Source organism: Bactrocera tryoni, unplaced genomic scaffold (genome assembly GCF_016617805.1).
Source record: "Bactrocera tryoni isolate S06 unplaced genomic scaffold, CSIRO_BtryS06_freeze2 scaffold_11, whole genome shotgun sequence".
Lineage (NCBI taxonomy): Eukaryota > Metazoa > Arthropoda > Insecta > Diptera > Tephritidae > Bactrocera > Bactrocera tryoni.
The window spans coordinates 16,717,989-16,742,450 of NW_024395824.1; the positions used below are offsets into that span (position 1 = coordinate 16,717,989).

At 37.4% G+C, this 24,462-nt stretch overlaps 1 pseudogene; it reads left to right on the plus strand.

Annotated features, from left to right (window-relative positions):
• LOC120779812 overlaps positions 1-24,230 on the plus strand; it is a 96,851-nt pseudogene extending 72,621 nt beyond the window's left edge.
• The last annotated feature ends 232 nt before the right edge of the window (positions 24,231-24,462 follow it).

Consider the following 24,462-nt stretch of genomic DNA (forward strand, 5'->3'; position numbering starts at 1 on the left):
ATGAGAACGCAGATTATGGCAGCACTTCCATCGGAACGCTGTAACTTTGCTCTGCCTTTCACCACCACAGGTGTCGACTTTGCTGGGCCTTTTCAAATAAAGGCGTCCATGCTAAGGTCTCACACCCTGATGAAAGGCTATGTGGCTGTCTTTGTCTGTTTTACGACAAAAGCAGTACACCTTGAGCTATGTTTCAATCTGACAAAGGAGGCTTTCCTCGCGGCATTTGGTCGCTTCGTCGGACGACGTGGCTTTCCATCCAAAATCATGAGCGATAATGGTAAAACATTTATCGGAGCTCAAAGAGCCACAGAGAAACAATTTGTGGATTTTATGAAACAAGTCTCACCTGACATTATACAAAAATATGCTCCCCAAGGCATCAATTGGCAGTTTATCCCCCCAAGCGCTCCACATATGGGTGGTTTATGGGAATCAGCCGTAAAAAGCTTCAAATCACATTTCAAGAAGCTAGCTGGCACTTATAAATTCAATTATGAAGAATTCACGACCTTGTTAACTAGAATTGAAGCCGTTCTCAACTCACGGCCTCTCGCAGCCCTCTCGCAAGATCCATCAGACTTCACAGCCCTCACACCAGGGCATTTTCTTAAAGGAGCGCCCATTCTGGCCACACCTGAGCCAGGCGTGGAGTCGCTTTCCTTATTAAACAGATGCGAAAGAATTAAAATTCTCCATCACGATTTCAGTCTTCGATGGAAAGAAGATTATTTAAAGGACCTCCACAGAAGGTACCGGTGGAAAACACCAGAAAACGCGCCTAAGCTTGGAGATTGTGTCTTAATTCATGACGATTGTCTCCCCCCCACTGAATGGCGGCTTGGCCGCATAGAGAAGCTTTACCACGGCTCCGACGGTCATATTCGCGTAGTTGATCTCCGTACGCAAAACGGAATACTAACTCGGCCGCTCGTTAAACTATGCTTTTTGCCCACAGCCGATAAAACCGACACGTAAACCGTAAACAATAAACGAGAAATCGTACTTAAGAAAACGATATAACCCGCAAAACGAACCACGAATAATATGTTAATGAACCGCAAAAGTAATAATAGATGGGTGATCCACATGACTACCCACCAGTGCCACCTAACGTAGCACCAACTATCATATCCGTATCTACCACAAACATATAACTTAAATAATATCTTTGACAGATCAATGGATGTCGATATGCCGCCAGCACCAACGCCAGCCGTTCGGTCGACCATTCACGTGCCACGACCGGGGCCTACACCAATCCCTCGAAATCCTACGGCCATAACGCAACCGACCGTTGCCCGAAGTGCAACACGCGCAAATCCGACGCCGGTGCCAGCAGAACCGCAGCGCCTCCGATGCCCGCTTTGCCGCCGCCCCCACAGATTGCCGCACTGCGGCATATTTAAGAGAATGCTGCCTCCGCTCCGCCAGCAGATTGTCCAGGCACATGGCCACTGCCTAAACTGTCTGGCAACTACCCACTCCACATCGGAGTGTACGTCCGGATATACGTGCCAAATATGCATGCGGCCGCATCACACACTCCTTCATCGAGACGGCAGACAAATATTTGCCTCCTCCAGTCGTGCTACGACCCGACGACCGCAGGCGAACCGTGCTGCACGACCACGAAGAGCAGAGCCACCTCCAGAATCCCGAACACGTACTCGGCGCCAACACCATAATACCTCTACGCGGCGGCGTCAACCTAGGCCGCGGTCACGCCAACCCACTGGGCTCAGTAACGTGGTGGCCACATTGCAACAATTGCAAAGATTACTAGGCTAATAATTTGCCTAGGGGGGCCGGGATGTCCAAATGACTCTCAGTCTACACCGTCATGAAACACAGCTACATCACATTTCAACACCCCACATTGGCAGACAAAATCATCATAAACGAACAGCACACCTCACTCACCACTCACCTTCCACATCACACCAATACACTCAAACATGACACCACACTATACCAACTAGAACACAACAACTTTCAAAAAAAGGGACGGACAACTCTAGCCGCTCACACTTCGTTTTTGGTTTCCGTACGAGTTAAGACTCAGGCACTTGCGCATCCGTTTTTCTTTTCGCATCATCACGGCTTTTTTTCCCCCGTCTAATAAAATCAGTTTATTCCGCCGATTGGCATATATAATTTATAATTTTGAAATCGTTTTGTAAATTATAATTGTGAAATCTTTGCTACATTTAATCCGAAATATAGTACATATACTTATATAAGAATATTCAAAGAGAAAAAAAAACCGTACTTTGCGTTCTTCTTTAGAAAAGTGAGTTTCGGCAAAACAAAAGGTGAGTTCGCTACTTAAGAAAACAATAATGTACAAGATTCGCACATCGACAATCGTTTTTTCGACCCATCCCACGACTGCAATTTTTTGGATCAGAACATTCAATCAAAACGGTTCTCCACAGCGATCACTATATTATACACATTTGTAAGTTAACACATGACTCCCACGCCATGACTTCCACTCTAAACATCACATCACTACGCTAAATCCATTCGCAGGGAACATGCGACATCAGCAGTTTTGGAAGATTCCCATCAACCTTGAAGTCATTCTGCTCCCACGCCAGTTGGAAGCGCTCGCAATCAGATGCTAGCTGCCAATAGACTAAACAAACAAAGTCGGCAATAAAAGGAACCACAACGTATGAACAGCTGCGGTTCCAGTTTCCTACATGTTTTGTAATTAATAGAATTAAGTACATAGAATAAGGTATATGAACTAACACATAGGTAGCTGTTAGTTCAATTTTAAGTTAAGCCACAAAATTATATTCTCAATAAAGCTAGTAAAGACTTACCAAGCAGCCAAGCAATCAAGTTTGATTTTATTCAAAGTATACTTTAATAAGTTTTCAACCAACAACAGCCCACTTGGAACTGTTTGAGCTTGTTCACCAAGTCGAGCGAATAGCAAGTACAGACGCAACTGGCACCAAAGGACTTATTCAACTGAAACTCTTAGTGTAAAAATTATAATTAATAAAACAGTGAAAAGCTTGTTCAAAAAGCTTGTTAATAAAAGTGCATAGTTATTATTAAACGTTTTATCATAAAAAAGGTGAAATAAGTTCAAAATGAACGAAGCACAAATTAGGGAACTATTTGATGCCTTTGCAAGTAAAGTTATGCAATCGGTACAAGCAAACATAAATGAGATAACGGAAAGAGTGAGCAAGTTAGAAATACCAAATCAAGTAAAATAATACGAATCAATTTCCGTAGTTAGTGGTGTGACTTGCGAAGAGCCTTTAGACATTGTCAAAACATTACCTGAATTTAACGGGGACGAGGCACGTTATGTTTCGTGGAAGCAAGCGGCATTTGCCGCACACAAACTATTTGCGCCCTATAGAGGTAGCTCTAAATATTGTCAAGCCGTTGCAATTGTAAGAAACAAAGTTGTAGGTCGTGCTGATGCCACGTTGGCCTCCTTTAACACGGTATTAAGTTTTCAAGCTATATTAGCCAGACTTGACTTCGCGTTCGCAAATAAGCGACCAATTTACCTAATATAACAGGAGTTATCGACTTTAAGACAGGGCCTCCAGTGTCACCAAATTTTATGAGGAGGTAGAGAAAAAATTAACTCTTATCATAAACAAAATAATTATGTCTCACGAGGGAAATTCCGAACTAATTACATCACTTAAGTACAAATACCGTAGTGACGCGCTTCGTGTTTTTATATCTGGGTTGAATAAACCATTATGTAATATCTTGTTTTCTTCAAAACCAAGTAACCTGCCTAGTGCGCTGGCATTATCCCAAGAACTTGTACCAAATAATGCCCGATATGCTTTCGCAAACGCTTTCAAAAACTCCCAACACAAGATACAAAGATACAATTACTCTACGTACTACCAAAGTGCATCTAATACAACGAATCAGGAAAATAATAAAAATCAAACCCCTATGCCAATGGAGGTTGACCCAAGCACTTCCCGATTTGTAAGGAGAACACCGGGTAATACTTCTTTCCAAAACGGCAAGGCAGTAAATAACTACAATAGAAGCAGATCAAATGTTTTTAACGGTTTAGGGGAAAGCCCAACACAGGTGAAAACAGGCCTGCCGATGGTACACAGCAAGTACCCAACAAAATCCAAAGCATTAATCACGTCGAAACAGACGAATGCAATTTTTTAGATTAGAATCGCGGCTCACATATAAAAAAAAAGGCTTAAATGGTAAGCTGCTTAGATTTCTCTTGGACACAGGAAGTGCCAAGAATTATATTAAGAAGGTAACATTTTTAAAAGGGATTAAAAAGCTTGGGAAAGCGTTTATCTTAAAGACAGTAAACAGTAAATTGATCATAGATCAAAAATGTCTAATAAACGTGTTCCACAAGTACTCGTACTTTTATATATTACCCGAACTTCAATCGTTCGATGGTATTATAGGATACGATTTTCTTAAACAACTTCTTAACTTACCTTTAACAACGGCATAGAACCGTTAAAATTTAGAAGTCTCGCGGAGGTGAATCAATTGGAGTTAGAGCATTACCTGCCTTCATATGTAAAGGCCAGGTTTTACGAAATATTAAGTAAAAATGAGAAAGTTTTTGCGGACCCAAACGTCACAATACAAATGTAAAAGCTACTATAAGCAAATCGACGGACGAACCCGTTTATAGTAAAAGCTATCCTTACCCAATGGCGGTAAGTGAATTTATTAATAAAGAGATTCATGACTTATTAAGAAACGGAATCATCCAACCTTCCAAGTCGCTCTATAACAACCCTGTATGGGTAGTGGACAAAAAGGGTATAGACGACAACGGCCAAAGAAAGAAAAGACTGGTCATAGATTTTAGGAAATTAAATAACATAACTGCCAATGATAAATATCCCATACCCGATACCTCAGTTATCTTATCGAATTTAGGCAAGGCCAAGTTTTTCTCTACGCTAGACCTCAAAGCGGGTTTCCACCAAATTCTACTGCACGAAAAAGATAAAAAAAAAAATAAAACAGCTTTTAACATAAATAATGAAAAATACGAATTTTGTCGCATGCCATTTGGCCTCAAAAATTTGCCAAGTATTTTCCAACGAACCATAGATGATGTGTTAAGATCAAAAATAGGGAAAACATGTCATGTCTATGTCGACGATATAATAATATATTCGGAAAATGAAAACGAACACCTAAAGCATTTGCAAGAAATTTTAACTTTACTAAATAATGCAAACATGAAGGTAAATTTAGAAAAATCGAAATTTTTTAGAGAAGAAACGGAATTTTTAGGATTCGTTGTATCAAAGGATGGGCTTAAAATTTCACCCGATAAAGTGAAAGCTATCCTTCAGTACGAAGAACCGAAAACTGTTCGAAGTCTCCGAGCGTTTTTGGGTCTGACAGAGTATTATAGAAGATTCATTAAGGGGTACGCTGACGTAGCAAAACCTCTCACAAAATTCCTGAGAGGTGTAAATGGCAATGTAAGCGCAAACCAGTCGAAGAAAATACCCGTTGAATTAGATATAGAAGGACGAAAGGCATTTGAGAAACTAAAAGAAATTCTTACATCTGAAGAAGTAATACTTCTCTACCCAGATTTAAATAAGCTCTTTGATCTGACGACTGATGCGTCATCTCAGGCTGGTGCGGTCTTATCACAAAATAAACGCCCAATTACATTCATTTGAAGAGCACTGTCTAAAACAGAAGTCAACTATGCAGTAAATGAAAAGGAATTACTGGCTATAGTGTGGGCTATAAAAAATTTAAGAAATTACTTATATGGATGCAAAGGACTCAATATTTTTACCGATCACAAACCTCTCACATTTTCAATGTCAGATAAAAATCCAAATGCAAAAATAAAAAGATGGAGAGCTTCTATAGAAGATTTCGCCCCAACATTTTTTTATAAACCTGGCAATTTAAATGTTGTAGCAGACGCTCTGTCAAGGCAACACTTAAATCACCTAACTGAGTCCTGTTCCCATTCCGAAATTTCTTTAACAAATACAATTAGAATAATACAAACTCCCTTAAATAGTTTTAGGAACCAATTAATAATAAGTAAACGCGATAGTAACAGTAAAAAGACAAAAATTTTGTTTCAAAAACACATTCGGCATGAGATAAACTTTACGGATGAACAAAATCTTATAAAATTACTAAAAGAAACAATTAATCCTGATGTAGTTAATGTACTTTCTTCTTCTTCTTAATTGGCGTAGAAACCGCTTAAGCGATTATAGCCGAGTTAACAACAGCGCGCCAGTCGTTTCTTCTTCTCGCTACGTGGCGCCAATTGGATATTCCAAGCGAAGCCAGGTCCTTCTCCACTTGGTCCTTCCAACGGAGTGGAGGTCTTCCCTCTTCCTCTGCTTCCCCGGCGGGTACTGCGTCGAATATTTTCAGAGCTGGAGTGTTTTCGTCCATCCGGACAACATGACTCTAGCCAGCGTAGCCGCTGTCTTTTAATTCGCTGAACTATGTCGATGTCGTCGTATATCTCGTACAGCTCATCGTTCCATCGAATGCGGTATTCGCCGTGGCTAACGCGCAAAGGACCATAAATCTTTCGCAGAACTTTTCTCTCGAAAACTCGCAACGTCGACTCATCCGTTGTTGACATCGTCCAAGACTCTGCACCATACAGCAGGACGGGAATTATGAGTGACTTATAGAGTTTGGTTTTTGTTTGTCGAGAGAGGACTTTGGTTCTCAATTGCCTACTCAGTCCGAAGTAGCACCTGTTGGCAAGAGTTATCCTGCGTTGGATTTCTAGGCTGACATTGTTGGTGGTGTTTACGCTGGTTCCAAGATAGACGTTAATGTACTTTACTGCGAAGAAATTGATCTCGGAGAGATACAACAAATATTATTAAAGAACTTTTCAGGTATTAAATTCGTGTACACTCAGAAAATTGTGATTGATGTAACTAACAAAGACGATCAAGAAGAAATTTTAGTTGCTGAACACAACAGGGCACACAGAAAGGCAAAAGAAAATTATAAGCAAATAACAGAAGATTATTTGTCCCAAGTCATGCAAGACCTGTTTACTCTCAAAATATAATAGGAAACCAGGCAGACAAAGAATTGAAGAAACTCCTATTCCAACTTATCCAGGGGAAATTTTACACATAGATATTTACTCGACGGCAAAGAATTCATTCTTGACATGTGTCGATAAATTTTCCAAATTCGCAGTATTCAAAAAAAATAGAAACACGCATATATAAAAGTAGGCATTATGAAAATATTAAACATATTCCCTAAAACGAAGATTATAGTGTGTTCGGTGTCACGCATTTAAGTCACAAACAATTAAAAATTACATTAAAAATAACCATAATATACAACAATATGAGGTCCAACCTTACCATAGCAAGTCAAATGGTCAAGTGGAGCGATTCCATAGTCCACTCACAGAAATTGGTAGATGCATAAAAAATATATATAGATAGATATAATTTATGGGGGAAAAAATATCATATAAGGATATAGAGGAAAAACTTAGAAAAAAAAGCAAATGATTTAATATTTCATAGTAAAAAAACTAAATATAAAACATATAAAAACGGAGATATTGTCTACGCTAAAGTAAATAAACGACTAGGAAATAAGTTATCAAATATTTACCTAGAGAAAGTAATTTCAGGTTCTGGCTTACAATTGTTTCAGCAAAGATAATAGACTACTCTAGGTCGTTCTATATACCCATAGAGGATGGAGAAGTCGCAACTTATAATGACACAAAATTTCTCATACACAAAACGGAGCTAAATAATTTTGTACAAATGGCCTATGTAAATCTCCACATAGCAGAACGTTTCTCATATCCAGAACTACAGAAAACAATAGAAATAGAGTCGCAACAAGTAATAAGACTAGTAAATATGTTGACTTTACATCATAGGTATTCACGCAGTATAAACTTACTAGGATCGGCACTTAAATTTGTCGCCGGTACACCGGATTTTTATGATTTCAACGAAGTAAAAATAAAAACTGAGGCACTAATAGAATCCAATAACGAAAAGAATAAATGAACTAAAAAATGATAATGGAATAACAAAAGAGGATAACATTTTTGAACTTATTTCACATAGAAATAATATTATCATATTAGAATTAGAAATATTATTTATTCAATAATAATTAAAATGGATGTAGTAAACCCACTTTTATTAACAGACAATGAACTAATAGATATAAATGCAAGCTTAAGAGATAAAATTAGCATAACAAATATACTAAGTAATTCTAAACTTAAGGTAATGCAGAATAACGAAACGATATACTTCATAATACAGTATCCTATAGTAAATGATTTTTATCAGAAATTTCTTATTGAGCCTGTAATTCGAAAAGACAAGATACTACAGTTAGACTACAGAACCGTTGGAAAGAGAGGAGGACACTTTAAATTATTAAAAAATTGTAATAATAAAACAGTCATTAATTTTTGTCAAACAGAAGATAAACCAAATTGTTTATTAGATCTGCTCAACAAAAACACAGCGCATTGTAACATTAGTTATGCTAAAAACTATAAAAAAATCTACAATGTAAGAGAGGCATACTAATATTAAATAATGATAAATTTATAATACAAGATGGATTTAATGAAAAAATAACTATAAATGGAACACATTTAGTAATATTTGAGGATAAAGTAACAATCAAAAATACAATTTTCGAAAACAAGGAACACAGAGCTTATGACAACATAGAGCACCCCGGTTTACAGAAATTAAACATAGTAAAAGAGTTGGAAGAACTAACCTTGGAAAACATTGACCAAATTGATATTAAAAACATTAAAAGAATATCAAACATAAACCAAAAGATATAAACAAACCACAGTAGCATGAAGATAATTTTACGCGTTGTCACAATGATTCTATTCATCATAATTGTTGCAAAATTTTGTAAACGTACAACGATTAAACTTATAATGAGGAGGCAAACTCAACAAAGTAATGACCTAGTCATTGAAGAAATATTGAGGCAGGTCAATGCAAATGATACAAATAACAGCGAATAATCGCGGACGATTATACTTAAGAGAGGGAGGAGTTAACACATGACTCCCACGCCATGACTTCCACTCTCAACATCACATCGCTACGCTAAGTTCATTCGCAGGAACATGCGACATCAGCAGTTCTGGATGATTCCCATCAACCTTGAAGTCATTATGCTCCCACGCCAGTTGGCAGCGCTCGCAATCAGATGCTAGCTGCCAATAGACTAAACAAACAAAGTCGGCAATAAAAGGAACCACAACGTATGAACAGCTGCGGTTCCAGTTTCCTACATGTTTTGTAATTAATAGAATTAAGTACATAGAATAAGGTATATGAACTAACACATAGGTAGCTGTTAGTTCAATTTTAAGTTAAGCTACAAAATTATATTCTCAATAAAGCTAGTAAGTCTTTAGCAGCCAAGCAATCAAGTTTGATTTTATTCAAAGTATACTTTATTAAGTTTTCAACCAACAACAGCCCACTTGGAACTGTTTCAGCTTGTTCACCAAGTCGAGCGAATAGCAAGTACAAACGCAACTGGCACCCAAGGACTTATTCAACTTGTACATATATCATTTTTAAATTAGTGTTATTAGTTAAGCGAAAATTGTGTACCTGTAATTATAGTAAATTACTGCCCTTTTTGTTATTGAAACAAATCTCCTTTCCACTTTTACTTACTATGTAATAAGTGTCGCATCAAAACCTTTGAGTGGAGTGCGCTTCAAATTGAATTCGGTACAAAAATGCTCATGGTCCTTCAAGCCTCAAGTGGTGAACACAATGACAGCGACAGACTGCAGCAGCACGACAGTGAACTGAAAATGGCGTTGTGCATCTTACTACATGAACATTCGTAGGACGGCAGCAACATAACAATGGCCGGCATGTACACAAGACAGCACAGCCGTCCATTTTGCATGTACACAATTTCGTTGTGGCCATACTAATTTCTTTCACTTCAATGAAATTTTAATATTTTGTTCAAAGTGAAATCTTTTATGCAAAAAATTAGTAAATAGGTAAATAGTTTTGCTTTAAATTATCAATTGTTATTACAAATGATATAATAGAGCTATTTTATGATTTTATTTGTAAAATAACGTCAAGTTTGTTAGAGCTGTTTATAATTTTACATTTTACATATTACTGGCATCACCACTCTACCTTCTCTTTCTATCTTCCATTCTACTGTCAACTCTACTGTCGTCCTACTGTCGTTGGCAAATATAGGAGGATATTGAAGTTAGCGAGAACGACAACTGTCGGCCTGCAGTCGTGTAGTCGGGCAGCTGTCAAAATAACAGTGTCCATAAGAACGTGTGTATTTTAATATTTGACAGATGTAGTTTGCAGTCTGTCGCGCTCTATATGTTCCGCACTTCACAGAAAGGCACTATTGGAAACACGGAACATAATAATATAAATAAATGTACTTATACTAGTGTAGTGGCAAACAAAAAAACAGAATAAACAAAGTGCAGTGACCCAAACAGACCAAAAAAAAGCAAGAAGAAACATATTTATATATATTATATAGGACATACAACTATGGATACATAAATGGCACATGTTTTATATCTTCTTCCTTGTGTTACAGTATCATAAATGTTTTTAATAAATAACAAGTGTTTGGGGTTTTTTAAAAGGTTCATTCTTTGTCTATACTAACAGTACAAAATGAAGTTTCAAATCACTACTAAAAAAATAATCTTCAAAATGCGAAAACTTTGGTATAATGAGCTGGACACATAAATGGCACAACCTAAAAAAAGGTGGACAATTTAGTTCATATTGCATTTTTATAAATTTTGTTCCATACAAACGTTTTTATTGTTAATATATTGTGCTGTAACCTTTATTTTTAATGACTGCACTCCTGCGACCCGTACTTTCTACGAGATTCTGACGTCTAGCTTTAGGTATAGCGTACCAAGTTTTTTTAACGACAGACCAGAGATCGTCCATATTTTTATAATTAACTTTGCAATTTCAGTCTTGACTTCATTCCATAGGTTTTCAATTGGATTTAAGTCAGGGCTTTGCGCTGGCCAATCCAAAATATCTATCCCCTCTGCAGAAAACCAATTTTTAACTAGCTTCGAGGCGTATTTGTGATCGTTGTCGTGCATAAATTTCCATTTAATTGGCAAAGACTCAAAAGCATATGGTTCCATATGGTTTTTCAAAATGTGAAAATACTGAAACTTGTCCATTTTTCCATTGATTCTTGCGAGCGGACCTAGACTATGCCACGAAAAATCCTGCCCTTGACAAATAGTTGGGAATTCTCCATACATGATTTGATTGCGTTGTATACTTTTTTACGAGAAATTTCAAGTAGTTTAGCAATTTCGTCCACTTTTGTTTTTTTTCATACATGTTCCAAATTATTTCCTTTCCTTCTTTTTCTTTCCGGATCCCATTTTATATTATTTCTTTCACTGAAATACTTTCAATTATTTATTTTTCAACAACACAAAAATTGATGTTCTTAAATTAAAATCTGCGCCAGTATTACTTCTGCGAAGTAATCTGTGCCATATAAGTATGTGTCCCCTCAAAATCAGCATTGACTACGCATAATTGATAACGGTAAACAAAAGCAAAACATAACGGAATATTTGGGCAGTACAGTACAACTATAGTAGAGCAGCACCAAGTTGAATGCAAAATTTTTACATTTTAAACAACTTTAACTTAAACAATTTTAGCATTTATATGAAATGAAACTTTGTGCCGTTTATGACTGTACATAAGTATACATTAGTATATACTTGAAGTGACAAAAAATGCGGTACAACCAATTTAATTATACATACGAGTACATATATAGATATATAAAAAAAAAGTGCAGAATAGTGCAGTGTTTTGATGTAAATTTACATAGTATAAAGATTGTCGGTAGATAAAAGAGAAGTTAAAGTGACAAAAACAAAAACAAATTACATGGAAAATCAAATTATACAAAATAATTTCAACAGGCAAAGAAAAAACAAACAGGCAATCGGGCGCGAAATTTAGAAGCGCTTAAACAATAAAACATATGTACACAAAAACGAAACCACAAGGTAAATCCGTAGGCAGCAGTAAGCTACAGGAGTGGAAGAGAGTTGGAGCAAAATGCCCTGGCACTTTAACACAATGAGTGCCATGTCACACATTTTCGTACAACAGCGATTTTTACGATGATCTTGTCAATCATGCAGGCCCATGTCGTACAAAATCGTGCGACGTACGAAAACAATTATGAAATCCAAAGTAAACAATAAAGCTGATCGGGGATGGCTCAGATATAAATACATATATACTATTTTTAACTCCTTTATAACAAAAAACCAGAGACCAGAGAAGATTTTTGTCAAATCCGCTTGGCACTCATGCATATATACATACATTAGGGTGTTCTTTTTATGGCAAAAAATTTTTTTTTTTTGAATTTCGAAACGCATAATCTCTACTTTTTTATAAATGCTAAAACGTACTTAAATATGAAATTTCATCTTTCTAGCATGATTGCAACCAGTGCCGACCTAGCTCTAAAGTTTAATAAAAAATGGTGTTTTGGCCTGACATTTTGGTTTGATCCAAAACTAATTAAAATGCAAGAGATGAAGTAAATATGAGTAAAAAAAAATTGTAATAACAATTAATTAGGGTAGCTTCTTTTTAGTGTCGTTTTTTTACAGTCTGGTTAAAGATTTCTATGTTCCTGTGCACAAGGCAACAAAAACTTTTTGTGCTCTTCTTCAGCCGTGATAAGTCCATTAAAATCTAGAAATAATTTAATAGCTCTTTCAGCAGTGTCACTTACCACCACGATACGTCTTCCCGAAGAAAACTGTCGTCGATTTGTAGTCGAGTTAGATACTGTTTGCTTCTTTGAGTCACAAAATCACCCAGCGTCATATCTGAAAGGAAGAAAACACAGTTTAAATAAGCAAAAACTAGCCACGACACTTTGAAAAAAGAAACAAGAGAATATTAAGCTTACTAAACAAATTTTGCGTAATTTCTTCCTTCGATGGGACATAGCGTTTGGCGTAATCTGAACTTTCGTCTCTGTTTAAATTATTAATCATTTTTGTCTTGGTTTTGGAATCAATCTCTTCACCAAAGAGTGATAACATGACTGTTTATTCACACAAATACTGTTTAATCCAAACAAATACTCCTCTGCATTATTCCCACAAATTACATAAAGTAATGAGGCGTAATGCAGAGGAATGTCAACCGCCCCAACTTCACTTATAGTGCCCATACACGAGCACACAAGTGCGTTCGATCGGTATGAATTCGTTTGCCCATACACGACACACAAATCCATTTTGCGTTCGTTCTTCACAGAGTTAATATGTGCGACAGGCAAGCCGAACATTTCTTGGAATTTATTTCTGATGTAGCATTTTTATCTATTTCATTGTATTTCGTTAATAAGTTATCCCAACTTTTATTTTTCTTACACTATGTACATATATGTATGAGCGCTTAGGCACAAGGCGAAAACTTGAAGCGTGATTTCTCGGTTTTTCATTTTTACGATTATTCTTAATTGGCGGGCAGGATAGAAAAAAAAAACTAATCGTCGTATGGAATTAGGGCAAAGTTTATTATCATTGACATAGAATTATCTTATATTTAAACTAAAAAAAATATTAAGAAAAGTCAAGTTTTAACATGTTTTTAAACAGCATAAAGTAAAATTTTTTTGATCAAAAGCCACTATTTATTCAATTTTTAATAAAATTTTAAGTTTTACACTTTTTTTTGGAATTTTCTTATTTTTAACTAGAAGATAAATTAATAAAAAATATGAATCTCTTTGAATTTTTTGTTTCCGATAGAAATTACGACCTGCATCCTGCCCGCCGTCCGAAAAATGTACATGCGAGATGGATCGGGTAATTGCTTCCCAAAGGCAGAATATCAAAGATTTCGTATCCAAAAAATTTGTGAAAGGTGTTCAAATATATAACTATAAAGCCTAGAAATTTCGCTTGAATCAATTCTTTCTTTCCCTCCCAAAAAAATCCTCAAAAAAATCGATTTTTTGAAGCCTCGAAAGCAGGCTCTCCCCTTAACACTTGCCATTGTCCGCGATCTTCACTGTTCGGCGACACGAGAGAAATGAGATTTGGGGCGCCGACAACGCCATACACGATACACATGCTCGCGCACCGAACATGGATCGGTACGCGAACAAGCCCATACACGATAAACCGCAAGCGCACATATACCGATCGAACGCACTTGTGTGCTCGTGTATGGGCGCTTTTAACAGGCGAAGAAGGAGAAACAAAAGAAGACAGCTTTTTCACGCGGTTTTTGCACAAAAGGAATATTATCCCGCCAACACAGCAGTGAAATACAAGTGAACACGGAGAACAAAACTAAGTAAAGTTTTTTATTATACAGTGAACACGGAAAGCGAACGTGTGCCATCCTGCCATAAAAGAAGAATTTTTATACCTTTTTTTCAACAAAACTAAGTGAAGTTGATTATCATAAAAAGTGAGCAAACACCGAAGAGGAAACAGCACTTCGATCAACAACAAACACACAGATATAGCGGAATCATAACCCACAGCAGGTTACAACACTTGAATTAATTAACATAGATTTACATATATCTACAAAATAACATAATTAACCAATATTGATAACACACACACACCTATAATTTTATATATCTACACAATTGAATATTAAATAAGAAATTTATAACGATCATACTAAAGGAAGTATTTTTTGATTAAACACAATCGGCCCCCTACGTCAACATACCCCGACACGTTTGGTCCTATCGAACCGCGACAATTAAAAGAAAAAGTCTTCGTGGGAATTTCAGCAACAACATCGTTGGAATTCCAGAACCCAACCTAAAGGTTTTAAACACTGCAGCCAACAAACAAACACCATGTACGGGAAAAAACTGTAAGTGCGACCTATATTTTTTCTATATAATAACATAAAGTGCAAATCATATTTGTTAAAAAATACCTAATTATCAAATTGTGTCCTTAAGCAGACTTAAGCCTAATTTATTTGTTTTATAAGGTTTACAAAAATTTATTTTGCACTATTTAACTATATATATGTACCTATTTACATATACTTACCCAAGAGAAGAAGTGCAATAATAAACTATATGCAAGTTAAGCTTTTGGTTATTAAAAAACTAAAAATATATAATTTTTTAGCGGAGCTGCATTGGTGCAGCGTTACCCCGTAGCTTTATTGGAGTAATCAAACTGAAACTTAGCTTAACCAAATTACAATATTTATACTTAATTCTAAACTAAATAATTACCCGTGGCGTGATTCGTTTTCACGCATCTTATTCTGCACAACATGTAGTGCAGACGCTGACCATGCACTTCCTGATGCATTTCGGTCACACGCGCGGAAGTTGTAAGTCGATGCTTATCATGTAACAAGTGTTGCGTTAACTATTCCCCTCTTAAATCGATTGTCCCCAATCGGTGTTGCTCGTAGGGTGTGCCGTTGTTACTTGTAAAAAAGGACCTTTCCGCACGTTTAGTACGTCCTCTGCACTAGATTCAGGTGACAAATATACTTTCTGACGATGTTTATATAAAAATGCTTTTATAACGATTATAATTATGACAATTATAATTACATCAGAACTTAAGGGGGTAGTAAGATTAATTAGTTAAGGTTTAATATTTTCCATAATTTTTTTAAAGATAGAATCAATATTTATTTATTTGTATAATTATAGCATAATCATATGATATTTAAAGAATATTCTGTGAAAGTTTCATAGAAAATTTTTAAAAAATGAGCCGGTGACAAAGATCTTCGCAGACGTTCCAAAAAAAAATGATTCGCGGTGTACAGCATAACTCATGACTGGATCATCTGAAATTATAAAACCAAATTGATTTGATTAGTTGATAAGTTTCCTCAGGTACGCTGTCGAGTGTTTTTTTTTGTTTTTGATGACTTTTCAATTTTTTATAACGCTCGGAACTCAAAATACTGATTTTTCATTAAAAAAAATCAGAAATTTTGTTGTTTAAAAATAAGTTAAAATTAAAAAAAAAAACTCTACAGGATCAAAAGGATCGGTTCAGTAGACTTTGAGCCACAGAGTTCACCGGTGAAGTGTGAGAAAAACACGTTTAAAGTTTCACAGCCGCTCACAATCAAATCGGAGGGCGGAGACTTAGAAGTGTATATCTTCGTCAATTTTGCTTTGATTGCTCTCAAATTTTCTCACAGAATAATCTTAAGATATTGTACATTAATATAAAATAAAAAAAATGCAAAAAAAAATACCTTACTACACACTTAAGCTAATTACTGAGGAACTGTTGCTTTTATTTAACAAAAATTCAATATTATTTTCATGTTGGAGTTGTTTCACATATAAGGTTTCCAGTCTTAATTCTTTGTTAGTAAAATTTGTATTTTCTTTAATACTTGTTATTACATTCGGTAATACAAAGGATTCATATACTCCCCTTTTTACACTAATATATGATCTGTTAAATACTTAATTCACAATTTTTACCTGCCACCTGCAAGTAACTTTTTCTTCTTAACATTGTTTTATGTTGTTTTTGTGAACAATCCTGCCTGTTTTAGTTTTAACGGTGGTATTATAATTCTGCGCGACAATTTCTTTCCTAAATCTAGGTGATAACTTAGTTCCTAATCTCTTATTTATCTTAACAAAAATTTCATCTCCTCCAAAATATTGTTTGGGTGGCGTTCGGTTTTTATTGTGATAGGAAAGATCTGCCAATTGTTTATCCTGAAGCCTTTTTTCGTTTCTTTTCTTTCCTCTTCTATTAGCCTGTAGTCGCTACTGACACGTCGTCCGAAGAAGATTTCAATTGGTTTTTTTTCCGTTGTTGAATGAATAGTGTAGTTATATTCTTTGATTGATTGTTCCAAAATTTCTCCTGTAGAGTAGAACGGAAGCGCTCAACCTGACCGTTCGAGCAGCTTGTATAAGGGGGGGTATATTTTGGTACCAAATTCGTTCTTTATCATAAAGTTGATGGACTCTGAGTTCAAGGATCTTAAATAACTATTACCAATGTTTCCGGTACAAGGAAGAAAAGAATGTCCCTTAAAGGTTGTCTGATATCCTCTGTTGCCTTGGATTTTATGGGTTTTGCGATAGCGTATTTTGAGAATTTGTCCATTGCTGTCAGAACTAGCTTTTTGCCTATCAATAATATATCAACGTGGATTATTTGTCCAGGGTAATTAGGTATGGGTGTGGCTTGTAGTTGCGGCTTTGATGGGTGGCGATCGTACTTTTTATTATCTTATTTATTTTATTCGCCATACTTGGAAAGTAGAATTTTTCTAAAATTTATATCTTATTCTCCCTGCAATTTCTATGCGCTCTCTTATGTTCATTTACAATAATATTCTCTTGCTCTTCCTCGTTTGTTATGTCTTCCACTTGGAACTGCGAAAACCTAATATTATATTTGTCAAAGTGTAAGGGGTAAATTTCTTGAATCTTGCCCATGATGTGCTCCTCCGTTTTGATGCAGTTTATTACGGACGGATTTAATATCTTTTTAAAATAGAAATCAAATTTTGTTCGCAGTAATCAGGTTCGGTTACTATATGACGGTGGTAGGTGGGAAATATGATTTTAAATTATTTAAAAATATTTGATTTTTCAACGCGTTAATTGGTGCTTCTACGCAGTATATTAAATAGTGGGATGAGCTATCATCCGATTTTGTCGCTATTGCGTATGCAAATCTGATTCTTGGTGTGGAATTCTTGACAGTGCGTCGGCCACGACATTTGTTCTACCTGCCTTATAGTGCATTTCATAACTGTATTCTTCTAGTATTGCTTTCCTGCGTTTCATTTTGCTACTACAATTCTTATTGCTTAACGCATAAGTTAATGGTTGATGATCGATGAATATTTTTACTCTGCCCGATCCATACAGATAATTCCGAAATGAGTTCAATGCCCAAATGATGGCTAACATTTATTTTTCATTTGCGGCATAGTGCTCTTCCGCTTTGCTTAATGTCCTGGATACAATTGCTATTTGTCTCTCTGACTGAGACAATACTGCGTCTATGGCGAAGTTGGACGCATCTGTGGTCAGCTCAAATTCTTTGCTGTAATCCGGATACGTGAGAATGATATCCTCTGAGGTGAGGGAATTTTTTATTTTCATGAAAACTTCTATCGCTTCCCTATTCAAATTTATTTTTATGTGAGTAGATTTATTCTTTGAGGTACGACCGTCTTCCCTCTTAAAAGAGATGTTAGGAGTTTTGCAAGTTTAGCGTAGCTGCGAAGTTGTTTTAAATTTTGTGGTTGTGGAAAGTTTGAAATGGCTTCAACTTTTTTTGGGTTGGTTCTTACGCCAACCGATGTGATTACATACCCTAAGAATTCTACTTCGTTTTTTAAAAGTTTACATTTTCCTAAGAGCACTTTCATACTAGCGTTTTCTAATGTTTCAAACACCTTATTAACGCACCATAAGACAGCTAACTTGTTTAATCGACCTGACATTATCATACATTTTGTTTTGTTTCCTACATTAACATCTTTTTGCGCTATTTTAGGGAGCGGAAGCCCTAAAGAATTAGAGGAAGAAACTAAAATTCACAAGAAATTAATGACCATAAAGCAAAATATTCATATTCCAATTAAGGAAAGGATTTGTGACGGACATTCAAAGAAATGATTTGCACCAATTGGTAAAAAAAAAATTCAATCCCTTTTTGGCAGTGTGAATGGCAAAATAATTTTCATCACAAGTATCAAAGCAGAGATTAGAACAAATACAGATTCACACGTATTTTCTAAGTTTTATCAATATCCAAAGACTCTCAGGGATGAAGTCAGCAAACAGGTCAAAGAATTATGGGATGACGGAATTATCCGCCCATCCCGCTCACCATATAATTCATCAGTGTGGAATATACTGAATATATATACGAAAATGCGCTTTCATATTCCAACGCGCACTCGATAATTTACTTCGAGAACATATTGGTAAAATATGTTGCATATACTATACATCGACGACATCATTATCTTTAGCAAGGATAGCGAGTCGCATACGAAAAATTTGGAAAAAATGTTCCAAATCCTGCAATATACCAATATTAAATGCCAAATGCCGGCCTCCTTCTCCAAAAGAAAACCCGCAAAAAAGTTAATTAATCTTAATCAAGAGGCAATAGAAGCGTTTAAAAAATATAAAAAATGTACTAGTATCCGAAGAAGTAATATTACAATACCCCGACTATAATAAAGAATTCCAGTTAACAACGGACGCCTCCAACTTCGCCCGGGCCCGTATTGTCTCAGAAAATCCTTTCTTTCAAGAACCCTTTCCAAAGCGGAAGAAAATTAGGCCACGAACGAAAAGAGATGTTGGCAATACAAGTAATATTGTCTTTAAAAAAATTCCGGAACTACCTTTATGGTAAAGCGAAAGTCAAAATTTTTACAGATCATGAGCCCCTCATTCTCTTAGTAATTGGAATGGTAACGTTAGAGTCAAAAGATGGAAATTTTACTTGGAAGAATACAATTACGAACTAATTTACAAACCAGGCAAGGGGAATGTAGTGGCTGATGCTCTGTCAAGAATCAATCAAACAAACTCACTAACATCAACGGTATCCACACAACACAGCTCTGAAAACTCAGGCGAGTACCTTATACCTAGCATTGAGGTACTTGCTCAACGCTTTCAAAAACCAGATTTTCATTCAAAAGGGAAATTACACAGATTATGCTTTCAGTATCCCACATCCGACCTTTCACAGGGATGCACTAACGGAGCCAGATTACGCTAGCGAAGACCTCATCTACATTCTAAAAAAATACCTCAATCCGTCCGTGACGGACGGAATCCTCTCTGAAAGTAATGGGACAAATTCAGAAAATGTATCCCCTTCACTTTAAAAATATGAAATCTAGATTCACCTCAATTATGGTTAAAGACCTTGTCACAGCAGTAACAAGCTATGGAAAACAAACAACAATTGTCCGAGCAATATTACTTTCCTAAAATGAAGCAAAAGATTATAGCAATATCAAACCAATGTCGAGTATGTAAGGAAGAGAAATACGACCGAAATCCCACAAAACCAGAGTCCTCGAATACCCAGGCCAAATAAATATAGACATTTACTCGACAGAAAAAACACTTGTCTTGACCGCCAGAGACAAATTCTCTAAACTTGCTCAGGGTAGAATCATTAAGTCTAAAGCCATAGAAGATACAAAGAAACCTCTGCATGAAATCCACAATCATGAGATATCCAAGAACAAAGAAAGAACATAAATATCTAACATATAATTACTCTATACTAAATATTAGACCTAAAGAACCATAGACAAGACAGAACAAAAAATATTTGAAACACAAAGTTAGGATCGAAACTGACTTCAAGATACCAAAAAGAAATAGTGAAAGAACACAAAAACACAACAATACTAACGGAATCAGGAAAAAAATTTCATAAAAGCAGTATACGAAATACTTGATTTTTTTCAGAGTATTATTGAGATGGAGTTTGACGACAATAAACAGATTCAGTGAGGTAACAAATTACACTGATGCCCAAACAATTACCATCCACAAAGGAATATGAAATATAAGGACAACAACCACCAGAATAGTTCATGTCATAGACTTGAACTTGACGACACTCTTGAAAATTACTTTACCATATTGACAATTAATTAAAAACTAACGGTTTATATCCTACTATTCAAAATGAAATAATTTACGCATTCACCTCATTTGATACGATAACGTAATCTTTTAACAAGCGCCATACAAAACTGGACAGGTTCAGCTTGGAAAATATATCGCATATAGTCCCGACCCATTTGATCTGATCACAGTAGAACAAAATATCAACAACTTAATTTCAAACAATAACGAACAAAACATAATAAATAGACAATTTGAACCGCGAATAAATATTCAAGTTAACAAGCCTAACAAGCGACCTTACGAATTCCCTACGAAAGGATAGTTTTTTCAGTGACGAAGTAGCTATAACCTTACAAAACCAAGCTGGACTCATAAAAGATGAAGTTAACAACATAAAATACTCAATACAGTGGACAAGGTTGAACATTGTAAATGCACTGCTCCAGAGTAAATATGAATTAGAACAGGTTAATAAAATATACCGTATGAGTAAATTGCCTCAGTTATCGATTGAGGAAATGTTAGAATTCTCTGATGTTTCTATCTTATACGTACAACAAAACAACACTTATTTATATTGTAAAGATTCCGAATCTTGAAGAGCCAAATATTCAAAAGTTAGGTTAGAAGTAAGGTTAGATGGCCGATGAGAGATCGCACGTGGACTGATAATGTAGTCCTTTTTGAAGTCATTGAAAAAATAACTCCCGTGTTCGGACTTACAGACAAAACCCTTTGTAGCCAATACAAATTTACAAAGGCACTTAACTTCAACATCCGCCAGATCGGTAGGAAGTCTGAAGGTATACGCACCTAAGTGTCTAAGTCTTGACCTCCCAAACGCGATACAGTCAAGAAGGAAGTGCTGCCTTGTTTCTACCGCATTTTCCTCCAAACAACTTATGCAGTCGGCGTCCGATAAGATTCCCATTCTCACCGCATGTGTGCCTACTAATGAAAGGCTAGCCTTACTGAGGGCAAAGAGATCACTAGATCTCCTGCGATTTATCTTGCGTTGGCCAAGCATTCGTGCGGCCCAGCAATCTAGTGGTAGAACACAAGAGGATGCAGGAGCACTGACCCGTTCCCATTGTACCGATAATAATTTTAGGGTGTCTTTCCTTGCTAGCTAGAACTAGAGATAGCGACGTTAGATATTCTTCGACCAACCATGAACGCACTGTAAATGAGTTCAAGGCTAGTATCGCCGTTCTGCTATCTGAGTGAATGGTCACTTCTCTGAAGATGGACGCTCTCCGGAGCAGCAAATTTTCTGAGTCTAATAGCCACCTTCGCGGCAAAGCACCTTCCGGCAGTGTCCACGGGCGTTATGTTCAAAATTCCATTAAGTGCCATGGTTGGGGTGGACCTTAATGCACCGCACATGCTATTGAGCGCAGCCCGTTGAACGCTCTCCAGTTTCTTTGCAGGTTTGGTCTTCTCTAAAACCCTTCACCACATAAAGACTCCATAGAACGTAATGGGCTTGACTATGGTGTTATAGAGCCAGAGGACCACTTTCGGTGAGAAGCCCCACCTCTTGCCAATAGCTCCTCTACAGCAGTACAGGGCAATCAATGCCTTTTTGCTCTCTCCTCGATATTCGGCTTCCATGAAAGCTTCGGTTGCAAACGAATACCTCCCACTTATATCTTCTACTGAATAAGACTATTTCGGTTTTATATGGGTTGATGGCGAGTCCACTTCCGACCGCCCATTTTGTTACAACGCTGAGATACCCCTGCATCAACTCGTACACTGTGCTAAGGAAATTTCCTTTGATCATAAGGGCATCATCGTCCGCATAGGTAATCATCCGACAGCCACGATATTCTATTTTTTTGAACAGGTCGTTAACGACTAGGATCCATAAAAGAGGAGAAAGAACCCCCCGCTGCCCTATTCTGTTTCGATCACTCTGTCGCACAGAAGACTGAGAATGAGGTGCTTGAGGTTCGAATCAACCCCAAGACCGACAAGAGCAGTTACGACTACCTCCAGCAGGTAATTGTTGAAAGCTCCCCCGATATCAAGGAAGGTCCCAACAGCGAAGTCCTCAGCTTCAATGACTTCCTCAAGCCATAACACGATAGTATGCGGGGCAGTATCCACTGACTTACCTTTACGATAAGCATATTGCGCTCCTGACAGATAGTCTCTCGGAATGCGCCTCCTTATATACCAGTCCATCAGTCTCTCCAGAGTTTTAAGCAAAAAGCCGGAGAGGCTGATGGGCTCGGAATCCTTGATCGTAACATGGGAGCCCTGGCCATCCTTTGGAGTGAACGTAACTCTGACTCGTTTCCAGGACCCCGGGATGTAACTTAATCTGATACAGTTCGCATAGATAGGTGCCACCCAGCTGCTTGATACCTTAACAACCTCCTGCAGCTGCGCTGGTATGATGCTGTCCGGACCCGGGGTCTTCAACAGTTTGAACGAATTTATCGCCCATGTCAAGTGTCGCTCATCCAAAAGGTCGACAAAGGCCCTGCAGTCATCATGCACCACTCCGAGAGATACCTCCTCGGGAAACGAGAATCAAGGATCATCTGAAGTGTTTCCTCACTGCTCAGGGCCCACTTCCCATTCGCATCCTTGAGAAAACCGAGGGACACTGGTTTTTTTTTTCTAGAATACGCCTGAATCTATTCGTGACAGCACTCTACTTTTTCGCAGAAGCTCTTCTACGAGATCCTCTTAGCCTTATATTAACTCGGACTTGTATATTGAAAGACCTGTTTTATACAGCGCCCAGTCATCAGATAACCCACTCCTATGGGTCCTGTTAAATAAACGTCTGCAGGACGCCCTGATATCAGAAATCCATAGTCTACCATAGAGGTTTCCCTCTGCCCTTCGGTGCTTTCAGTGTACAAGAGCTCTTCAGTGAACACCATTTCAAACCCATAGCGTATGCCTCTTTTGGTTTTGCTGAGAGGACCGATGGACTCCGCGGTAAGCATTATCTGCGCTTGCCGATATGGTTCGTCGGTTCTCTCCAGCCTTATAACCCTCCAGTCTTGCGGTTGCAGTACCTGTGGATATCCTCAATCTTATTCGCAGTAGAAGGTTCGACTGGCAGCCAGATGCGAGCCCTGGGTCGTACCTCCCTCACCTGAGAGACTGCCTCCTTATATAAGATAGCCGATCTTTCTTTGGCACATCTTGTCAGCTTGTGCAGCCCATGGTGCCAACCGGCACTCACGCATTTTTGGGGTGGCCCAGGGTTTGCTTTGACCACCTTCAGGAAGACTGAAGAGATAGCTCCCGCTACTCTCTTCCATTCTTCGTTGGAGATAGCACCATCCTCCCTGCTGCGGTCGAGCACACCAAGTACTATTGTATCAGCGCTTTTAGCGATTTCACTAAAGGTTGGCGCAGCCCCCGTTCGCGGTTTTTTTCCAAGATAGGTTTCTCCCTCATGCGACCTATGCCGCTTAACAGCTGGTTCAAGTCTGTTCGTTTCCGGTTCAGCCCTATCGGTCTCGCTCTAGCTCAACACCTTCTTGGCCTACCCAAGCGTATTAGCACGCTGCTCAGATACCTGACCAACATGCTTACCACCGTACCGTTCCACGATTTTGGCCGCCAATCGGAGGTCAGACTTCAGCTTCCTTGCTAAAGCTGCCTTGCTTCTGCCCCCTGTGGATCCCTTCATAATTCTAGCTGAGGTTCTCTGCTAGTGCTGGCGATTCCGCCGCGTATGAAGCCTCCACCCTTCCCTAC